This window comes from Falco punctatus (genome assembly GCF_963210335.1).
Source record: "Falco punctatus genome assembly, chromosome: 6".
Classification (NCBI taxonomy): Eukaryota; Metazoa; Chordata; class Aves; order Falconiformes; family Falconidae; genus Falco; species Falco punctatus.
The window spans coordinates 948,930-958,943 of NC_137585.1; the positions used below are offsets into that span (position 1 = coordinate 948,930).

General features: G+C 55.2%; 1 protein-coding gene across 3 annotated transcripts in view; it reads left to right on the plus strand.

The window, feature by feature from the left end:
• Positions 1-6: 6 nt before the first annotated feature.
• The window catches only part of PIANP (PILR alpha associated neural protein), a 31,892-nt gene continuing 21,884 nt past the window's right edge, over positions 7-10,014 (plus strand). For 2 of the 3 annotated variants that reach the window (XM_080391470.1, XM_080391472.1), the window contains exon 1: positions 7-8,783. The gene's annotated coding sequence lies outside the window, so the exon portion shown is untranslated. Of the gene's footprint in view, positions 9,690-10,014 lie in introns of all 3 variants that reach the window. The other variant, XM_080391471.1, reaches the window with a different exon arrangement.

The following is a 10,014-nucleotide window of genomic DNA, read 5'->3' on the forward strand; positions in this document are numbered from 1 at the left end:
TTCCCATTGGCCGGCCACAGAGCCGAGCTGCGGGTCGCTCCCGCCGCAAGTGCGCCCCCCGCCGGCTCGGAGGGGCGCCGCCTGCCGGAGCCGCGTCTGTCGGGCTCACCGGGCCGCCGCCCGGGCTGCCCCTGGCCCCTCCGGCCCCTCCCGGCCCCTCCCGGCCCCGGGGTCCGGCGGGCACAGGCCCACGCCGGGTGCCCGCTGCCGCCCCGCCCCGTGGGGCCCGAGGCGCGGCCCGGCCTGAGGCGGCAGGAGAGGCCCGGGCAGGGGGGCCGTCTGCCGAGGCGCGGCTGGGAGCGTCGCACCGCGCTCCCGCGGGGCCCCGACAGCGCCGCTGCCCACGGAGCCGCCCCCCGCGGCCCCGGCACGGTGGAGCTCGGGGCCCGGGGCCTCAAGGGGCAGCAGGGCCCGTCCGGGCTGGGCCTGGGCCGTGCAGGGACTGGGCTGCGGGGGGGTTATATGGGGTGCGGGGGGCTGCCTGTGGTGCAGGGGCTGGGGTGTGTGTTGTTCCCGGGGGTGCGGGGGCTCCCTGGGGTACGGGGGGTTCCCTGGGGTGCAGGGGGTTCCAGGGGTGCAGGTGTTCCCTGGAGTGCAGCCTCCACCTGGCCTGCGGTGGCCACAGGCACCAGCCAGCCATTATCTCTTGCTCTCCACCAGCTTCATTCCCTGCCCGCTCGCGGCTTTCCCGTTCCTCGCCACCCATCGCCTGTCAAACCCTCCCCTGAGCCGCCCAGTTGTACCAAAATGTGTCCCAACAGGCTGCAGCTGGCGTAACGGCCACAGCGCCACCTGAATGTACATGTATTTATGGGTCTTCCTGTACATTTTGGTGAAAATCTGCTCTTCATCACTACAATAAGTACATTAAAATAACTGATGAGGAAACAGATACACTGCTATATGCACAGTATTTTTCATATTTCAATGATAATATTCTATAAGTACCATGCCCGAATTAAAAGAGATGCATAGCCTACCGTGTGCGTGCCTACACATCACTCTCATCTTTGCTCTGCTTTCACACCATTAAGATCTCACTATTTGGGGCAGTGGTTTGGGGATATGTAAATGTAAAAGATCTTATGTTGCAAAGCACTGTACTTATGTATTTAAACTGTGCGTTTCTTAAATCCCTGCATGCACCCCCTCCTCTACTGCATCAATTTTTACAAAAAAAACGCTTTACTATCTGCTGAATCATTAACCATCACACTTGTCAAGAAATGCATCCCTGATGCAGGCAGGGTATGGCCATAAAAAGATAGTTTAAACACTCTACAAGGATAGAAATGTTTATGGTGTGCTTTAAGTATCTCTTCATGGGCAAATGAGTTAGTGTAATGCGATCAGGAGGCATCACTGAGGGCACGCTTCCCTGTGCTAGGTGAAAGAGCTGTTTTTGCAATGATTGGAATAAAAAGTGAGGGTCATTTTGGAAAAAAAAAAACACAACTCTTCATAGCTCTTCTTGTCTTGTGTAAATCGTGTGGTAGGCAGAGGTGAGCTGTGAGGGGGATGGGAAGGACAGCAGTCAGCAAACACTAATTTCAGTGACCAGTATTAAGCTGTTTGGCCAAGAATTTCCAGTCCAGCACCAATGTCCTCATGGCTGGCTCCTTTAGAAATCAGCGATGATTTTCTGTGAAAGCAAAGGAGGCAACAAAATGGTGGGAGCCCAGTATAGTCTGTGCAGGCAACATGGTTTTAGCATATTAAAATCTTGGTGCTGCCAGGGCAAGTTTGTGCTCCGACACGTGACTGCCAGCAAGAGAACCTGTATTCAGCTTGATCAGTTCAGCACGTATTAAAGGCAGCTGATTGTGCTTTGATGGACTTCTGTGAGTGTAATATCTTGAACTCTTCATCTGGGTAAAGTCTAAGTTTGTTAAGGTTTTACTTGCCAGTATCAACGACCCTTCCCTCATCACTTGCTTTGACTCTAGTTCTTCTCACACAGCTGCTGGTGCTGAGTCATGGACAAGGCTCCTTTGGGGTACTGTACTGCTCCAAACACAATTTTAGAGCTAGAAAATACAACCTGTGGCTGCCTTGGGGAGTTAGATCATTGTGTCTCCCTGTGAGAAGTTGCTCCAAGCTCATTCAAATGGCCATATGTACCATCCTACCCCTTCTCGGGGTCCCTTCAGTCCCTGAGGCCCCTTCAGCGCTTGGTCTCTGCACTGAAGCTACTGACAGAAGGGAGAGGTGTGGCAAGCGATGGTCAGTGTGGAAAACTGAACTTCTAACATTGATGGTCGTGCCACGGGAATTAGGTGGGCATCACTCAGAAGTAATTCCAGACAGAAGGAGCAAAGCAGCTCAGTGCCTGGGCCAGGGAGGCAAAGAGGGGCCCTAGCAGGGGAAGGTACCCAGCCTTGTTCTGGCAGAGCATGGTTTTGTTTTTGTGCTCTGATGCCCCCTGAGCTTTGGGATGTCTCAGGTTCATTTGCCTCAAAAATCTGGAGCAGAACCAAGAGGCTTCTCTGGTCAGCTGCCGTTGGTATGTACCCGTGTACCCGAACCCACCTGCTCAGGGCATCGCCAGCAGCTGTCCTGCCCCAGCTCCTCGGGAGCGCGGCGGTAAGGAGCATCTCCTGCACTCTATTGGGCAAAATGTCACCGAGACGCGTTTTACCCAACAGATGCATCTTCAGGACAGGCTGAAGATCATGGTGGCCCAGGGAAGCAGGGAAAGGTTATCAGCCTGTGTTCTCGAGCTGGCAACATCTGGGCTTCTCCATATATCAGGATTAAGGGAGAAGCAGGGCTTGTAAGGTTGGGTCAGAGCTGTGAAGGCAGGTTACAGGGAGGTATTAACATGAGGACTATCTCCTTCCTACTTTTCCCTCTCTGTTTCTGTATTTAAGTCTCATCCACCGTAGCCTTACACCTGCTCTATTCACTTACACCACCGCCCAGTGCATTCAAATCAGGTTCAAACGTAACCCTGCTGATTTGTAGTGTTTTATTACTCTCTTCCCCACCCCCTCACCAGCTTCTTCCATCTCGGTTTTATCTCCCTATCGATCTGCTTCTCTCACACTCCCTGACATGCTTGCTGCCTTTCATTATTAGTCAGATAAAGCCAGGCAGCCCGAGCATCCCAGCTACGCGGTGCTCTCTGTCCTCCTCCTCTGCTCCGACTCCTGGGTCCCGCGCCCTGTGCTGGCTCCCCGCCGTTTGTCTGCTCCTTCTGCATCCCACATGGAGCTAAAACAAGGGCAAAGACCAGAAAGTCCTTTGAATGAATGGGATCCTGAGCTCTCCAAATGAGAAGATTGTCATTTTCCTAAAATAGGCAAACTCTCGTGAGAGCGCGTCGTGGGAACATCCCTGCAACCTAGCAAAGCCTTTGCCTCGTCCCTAGGTCAAGCTGCTGGCTGTTGAGATTAAATTCCAGGCTCCCAGAGTCATTAGCTCTCATGCTTCCACTTCGTTCACAAAGCAAACGCCTATCTTTACGGTCACAGGGAAACTGTGAAATGTGATTTTCATGTAACCTAAAGAGTCTCAAGTAGGAGGCAAAGAGTGCAGGCAAAAGCAAGTCTTTACAACATTCCATAATATTAAGATAAATCTCATGACACGGGGAGGTTCTGCGTTGTTATTTCTGAATGTCTGCAATTTCTAATCCTTGCTGTAACCACCCCTCGCATCATCCTTCTCTTCTGATCTCACTCTGATCTTCCCAGAAAGAAACCTCCATGCTCTTTGCGCTGTAGATCCACCTTCTTCCCTATGCGCTCGCTGTCCCACTTTAAAGCCCGTAGAGCCGTACTGGCTCATTCTAGGTTGTTTCTCTCTTCACCACCGCAGAATCCAAATAACTTGTCAAAACACTGATGATATTTTTTCCCCAGTCCTCTTCCAAACATAGCTAGGGTCACATCTTCTGAGACTATTTTTCATAACTGTGTGTAGCACAGACTCCGAGACAAAAAACACTGTAAGAACAAAGGAGGCTGGGGTGCATCGCTCAGGTACCAACATGATCCAGAAGGTTTTTAACCCTGTAACGTGTGCTGCCCTAACGCACACAGGGTCATAAGACCTCTACCTTGGTGCACCTAAAGGTACCTGACAGCAGCTGCTTACAGGAGTTTAAAAGAGTGTAACTGGACGGTAACTCTCCCTCCGACCCGCGCTCGCAGCCCGCAGGATTTTGCAGACCAGGAATCAGCTTCCAGACAGGCCTCCAGTTGTGATTCAAAGACTCCAGAAGAGAGAGAGGATCTTGCACTTCACTTGGTAGCTTGTTTCCGTGATTAATCACTCTCCAGTGGCTGGCTCTTGTTATTCTCTGCCAAAATACCTGGTAGACTTTTCCCCAGGAAGGAAGCGATACTGCAAGCAAGTCATGTCTCGTTCTGCTTTTTGATACATTAAACAGGTTGACCTCTTTAAATTACTGAGATATCCAGCCTTCGGATCACCTTTGATTCAAAGTTATTTTTAAAATATGGAGCATGAAGCGGTGCAGTTTTCCAGCATGGGACTTACCCAGATACAGGGAGAGGCTTGATCATCCCCGCACTGCTCTTCCTTCCTTCTGTCTGCACAGCCAGGGATCACTTAGATCCATTGCTGCAGCCTGGCCTCAGGTGGGCTTTTCTGCCAGTTAGGATCACTAAATCCTTTTCAGATCACCTCTTTTCAGGGTGGGAAATTGTTCTCTGTAGATACGGACATTTTTTCTGCTCACGGCCATACAATTTGCTCTCGACTATCTGAGGAGACGTTTTATGAGAATGACCACCTTACCGAGTGCAGTAGGTCATTCTGTGCTGGTCCTATCCTCATTATTTTTAACACTCCAGCAATATTTGTGTCCTCAGTAAATTGTGTCAGAATGAACTGTACCTGCTCACCAAGCACTGAATAAAATGGTGAGTCATACCTGACCCAGGACTCGTTCCTGGGCATCCATGTAAGGAACACTGCTGCTCCATGGTGGGTTTTCAGGGATGAGCTCCTTGGCGTCTGCAGGCCATTAAATGGAGTTAACCAGCCCACTTAACCTCCTGCATTGCATAACGCTACTTTTTTCTCATCAGCATGCTTTCAGATATTAATGCTACCAGAAGCCTGGATAGATCTAAGCCATCATCTTTTCCAAACAAATCTGTAGTCACATCAAAGACCGGCAAGAACAAAACAAGTTTATGCAGCAAGATTGGTTTCCTCCAAATCAGGCTGATTGGCATTAACTGGAGAATCTCATATCAGCTCTTTTCTGCTTTGCCTAGAAAGTTTCAGGTCTTCTGTTCGCTCTTTTCAAATATTGGCAGGGCACAGCTCTCTGCCAGTCTTCTGGGGTGTCTCTGATACGCCAGAGCTTATTAACCAGTTGCTTGGTGAGCAGCGGGGCCGAGGAAACTGGGTTCTCGATGGACTTGTTTCCTATATATTCTATACTTCCCACTACCACACCTTCAACTGGGGTATCTCAATGACACCCTTTACACTGTTGGCCACATCTGAGTTCTTTCCTCTTGGTCTACAGCCTGTGTTGCCGGGCTTCTCCTCCACCGATCTCTAACATACGCAGCTTTCCCAGTATTTTCTGCTTAATTATTTTGGCTTGCTGGCTGCGCTGCTCCGACCTGTGGGGTGCTGCCCGGCAACATGGCTATGGATTCTCTTCCAGTGCAGGCACCGATAGCGTCTCTCTCCTCTGTCAGGCTGACAGTTTTCATACAACTTCTTGGTGCTTATTTACCTTTTTAGACTCTGGTTCTTGTGTCCAACCCGTGGCGACTAACAGAGACCAAGTTCTGCAGATAGCAGGGCAACCACATGGGTCTCTCTGCCCTTCAGAACCAATGCTAAGAGCAGCAGGAGCGGGCCACTTGGCCCCAGGACTCTTGGGTGTAGGTGATCTGCATGTGGTGATTTAGAAGTGACTCCGCCAGACAGAAATAGCAGCCTCATATCCTTCCCAGGTGTGGCTGGGCAGGGAGGTACTTCATGGTCCTCATATGCTGACTCCTCATTTGAATCCTGGGCAGAGATAATTTTTACATCTCCGTCTTCTTTCCATCACCACATCACTCTCACGTTAACATTTTCAGTGTAATACTTTATACTAGATGTCACGCTCATATCCTCCTTCCGCAGCTACCCAACTGCTCCCCTGTCAGCCCACCTGGTTCCACCTCTCCCCTCAAGTTTCCCTGCAATTTTACATTTACATCACTCTGTGCCCAGCCCATCCGGAGTACCTCCTGTTGCCACCCTGCTTCTCTAAACCTATGCTCCGAAACAAGCAAGCCATTCCCTTTGTAGCACGTACGAGGGATATGAGTGCCATCAGCCCTTGTGCCCCCTGTTCTGTCACCTCGATGGCTTTCCTGACCCCCTCCCACCATCTCCCAGGGTTTCCTTGGTCCCTGCATCCTCGTTCTCTCTCATCTCTCTGGCTTCTTTGACTTCCTTCTGTAGTTTTGCTCGTCAGGGGATTTTCAGTGTTTGCATCATTTGGATTTTCACCCTTTAACTGACCTTTCCCTGGTTGAAATTTCTCATCTGTTTTGTGCTTCCCAATTATACTAAACACATTTGTCAGGACTTGAAAAGGTCAGAAAGAGCCCGCATGGCTGATGTAGCCCCTTCCAGAGCCTTCTACCCTCTGCTACTCCCGGGTGAGAAAGCAGGAGGAGAAGCACAGAAGGCAAGGCAAGAGGAATGCCGCCTCATGCCACACCGCCACATCCCCGGCCGTGTCTGTACAGGTGGTTTCTTGGGATGCACGTGCGAGAGCTTGCTGAGCGAGCTCTGCGCACATCATTTGTACAAGTCCCGGGAGGGCTGGAGATGAAAAGGCTGTAGAATGTGACAGAAGCCTGGATAATCTCTGACATAAAGCCTCGTGTACATGAAGAGGACAAAAGCTGGGGGGCTCAGCCATGTGCGTGCCTGTTGACACACCATGGCACCGTGTCTCACACAGACCCAGATAGCGACGTGACATGACATTCCCCCACCCCACCAGCACCGTCCTCCCAGGCCACAACCTCCCAGCGACCATATGCCTTAACACAACTGCATCCCCCTGCCGATGCGCCCAAACACACCCCAGTGTTACTCTCAAACACGTGAAAAACCTGTTGACTCTCCCAAACACGTGCAAAACTCGGAACATCCCAACATGGGAAATCTTGGATCAGCCTGGTTTGTTAGCACGGGAGCTCTGGGAGGCCTGATGGAGAACAATGGACTCTGTCCGAAGTTGCCATGACCTGCCGCAGGCATCCTGCTGTGCTCAGGACTGGTGCTGTGTCCATTTGTCACAGTGCCCGCTCCCGAGGCAACGGCAGGTTGGTTTACAGCTCGGTGCTGTCTCTACTATTTCTTTCTGTTTTTTCCCAGGGTCAGTCGCAGTCTTTCCTCGTTGCTTTATGATGAAAAGTTTGATTGTTTCTGAGGATCTGAGGAAATTACTTTTTTGCTTCCTCATATTTCAGACCCTGGAGTGGAAACTGTCTTTCTGTCATTGACTTTCTTCTCTCGCCTGTTGGTTGCTGAGCTGCTCCCTTCTGATTTGGACTGTGCTCTCTGTCTGGTACTTGATGGTGGAGGGAGATTTTCCCCATGAAATACCCGGCCCCTCAAAGGCAAATCAGCTTCGTTACTTTCGCTGTCACATCCCTGCCATTTCCAGACACATCCCATCCATCCCCGGCATAAAACACGCTTGGGGACACGTTCAAACGACCTGGGTGATCCCTCAACGGGGAAACCCACCTTGGACAGACACACACCCACACCCCCCGTTGCTCCCCACAGCACCCATGTGTCCCACCCGGCCCACGCGTGGGCGGCTCTGGGCGCTGCCCGTGAGCCTCGGCCAGCCCCCGCCGCCCACCCGCCGGGCAGCCGCCCCGGTACGGCGGCGCCAAGCCCGGGGATGATGGATGCGGGGACGGGGGCGACGGGGGGGCGGGACCGGCGGCCGGGGGGTGGCATCTCCCCGAGGGGGCTGCTGCGGGGCGGGGAGGGGGCGGCGGGGGGGTGAACCCGGGGGGCGGCCCGGGGGAGGGGGATCCCGGGGCGGGGGGCCTCCGCCCCCAAGGACGGACCCGTCCGGGGGTGGCATTCGCTGGAGCGAGCTGGAGCGACGGGTCCCTTGGAGACACCTCTCTCCATGGCAACCTAATCGCTTCCTGTGAAGATCCCGAAATAACCGACGAGCTGGGGGAGCGGGGCCGGGCCGGGCCGGGCCGAGCCGTGCCGTGCCGTGCCGAGCCGTGCCGTGCCGTGCCGAGCCGAGCCGAGCCGAGCCGGGCTGAGCGGGCAGCGGCGGGAGGCGGCGGGGGGCAGGTCCGGCGGGCGGCGGGGGTGGCGGGAGCGCAGCGCGGGCGGCAGCGGCAGGAGCCGTCGCAGGCGGGGCAGGGGGCTCCCGGGCCGGGGGGGGACACGCGGTGCCCCCCGCCCGGCTCCCCCGCCCGGCTCCCCGGGCTGCAGCGGGGGGCACGGTGCCGGACGCGCCCGTGCCAGCAGCCATGGGGTTAACGGCAGGCAGCGAGCGAGAGAGACAGAGACGGAGAGAGAGAAAGAGGGGCTGGACCAGTCCTCGGCAGCTGTTTATTTCAAGGCATCTCTCGCTCCCTCTCCCTCAGCCAGGGCTCAGCCTCATCAAACCTTCCTCCTCCTCCTCCTCCTCCTCCTCCTCCTCCTCTCCTTCCTTCGTCCTGGCCATGAGAGGCACCGGCAGCAGCAGCTGTGCTCCCCCAGCCCCCTGCTCCGCCGCCCCGGCTGCGCCCCACTCGGCTCCCCGCAAGGTAAGTTCATCCTCCCAGCCCGGGCTTGGGGACGGGGCGGCGATGGGGCTGCGGGGGCGAGGGGCAGGGAGGGATGCACGCCCGGCTCCAAGTCATCTTTCCCCGTCTCCTTCCCTGTGTCCTTTCTCCCCCGTTTTTCTTTTCCCTCTCCCCATCTAGGTGCTCTGTCTCCTTCTAGCCGGCTATCTCCTTCCTAACCACCCCCCACCCCCCACCCCCGCTCAGTCTGGGGCAGGGGGTGCCCGAGGGGCGGGGAGGGAGGGGGCACAGCCGAGGCATCGCTGCCTCTCGCCCTCCAGCTCTGGGCTCCATCACAAAACCTGTTGTGCTGGAGCACTGGAGCCTGCGCTGAGGAAGGCGACTTCAGCCAAATTGGCGCAGCTGGAGGAAGGAACCGGAGGGGTCAGTCCCTCCCCCGGCTGGCCGGGGGTGCACCGTGCCAGGGGGAGCCGCTCAGCCGTGGAGACTCAGCACCTGAAGCACTCGGATGCCCGGGAACAGTAGGAAACTGGGAGGCAGAAGATTGGCAGACTCATGACATGTATTGCAGGCAGGCACTAGATGGCAGGGGACCGGCATCCTAGAGTGCTGCTTGGAAAGGGGCCACACTCACAGTTCCCAAATGCAGGAGACTTGAGCTCAGAGGACCATTCATGGGCTTCACACGCTCATTCCCTCAGACGTCCAAATGCACCATCGCCCTTCCAGCCCCGGTTCTGCCCCAGCCCCGGATTTCCAGACCCAGCCCGTAAGTGCTCGCCTGGTGCCCTGGCACAGCAATTCCCACCGGCGGTCACCGAACGCTGCAGGACCCGCACTGACACAGGGCAAGCGGTGTCAGCCCCTCCGCGGTCCTGCCGGATCCTCCTGGGCGCTGCCACCAACCCTCTGAGCCTCAGATGCCAGGTAGAGCCTCCTGACGTGAGCCACTGCATTCAGGCTGCTATCCCCCAGCCCCAGCCCACTCGGCGCTGTCGCCCCCTGAACCCCACGCAGCGGGAACTCCTTCCCTGGGTGGCCTCGGTATCTCCCAGCCCAGGGCACCAGCATTCGGATTCCCGCTCCCAGCTGCCAAAACTCCTCCAAGGGCAGCAGAATTACCTCCCTGGGGTAGCTGTTCTGGGATTCCTCCCTTTCCCCGTCCCCACCCAGCCGAATACAGCAGGACATATATATAACCCCTTCTCGCCGGCACCGGGGTTCACGCTTCCAGCTACCAAACCAGAAATGC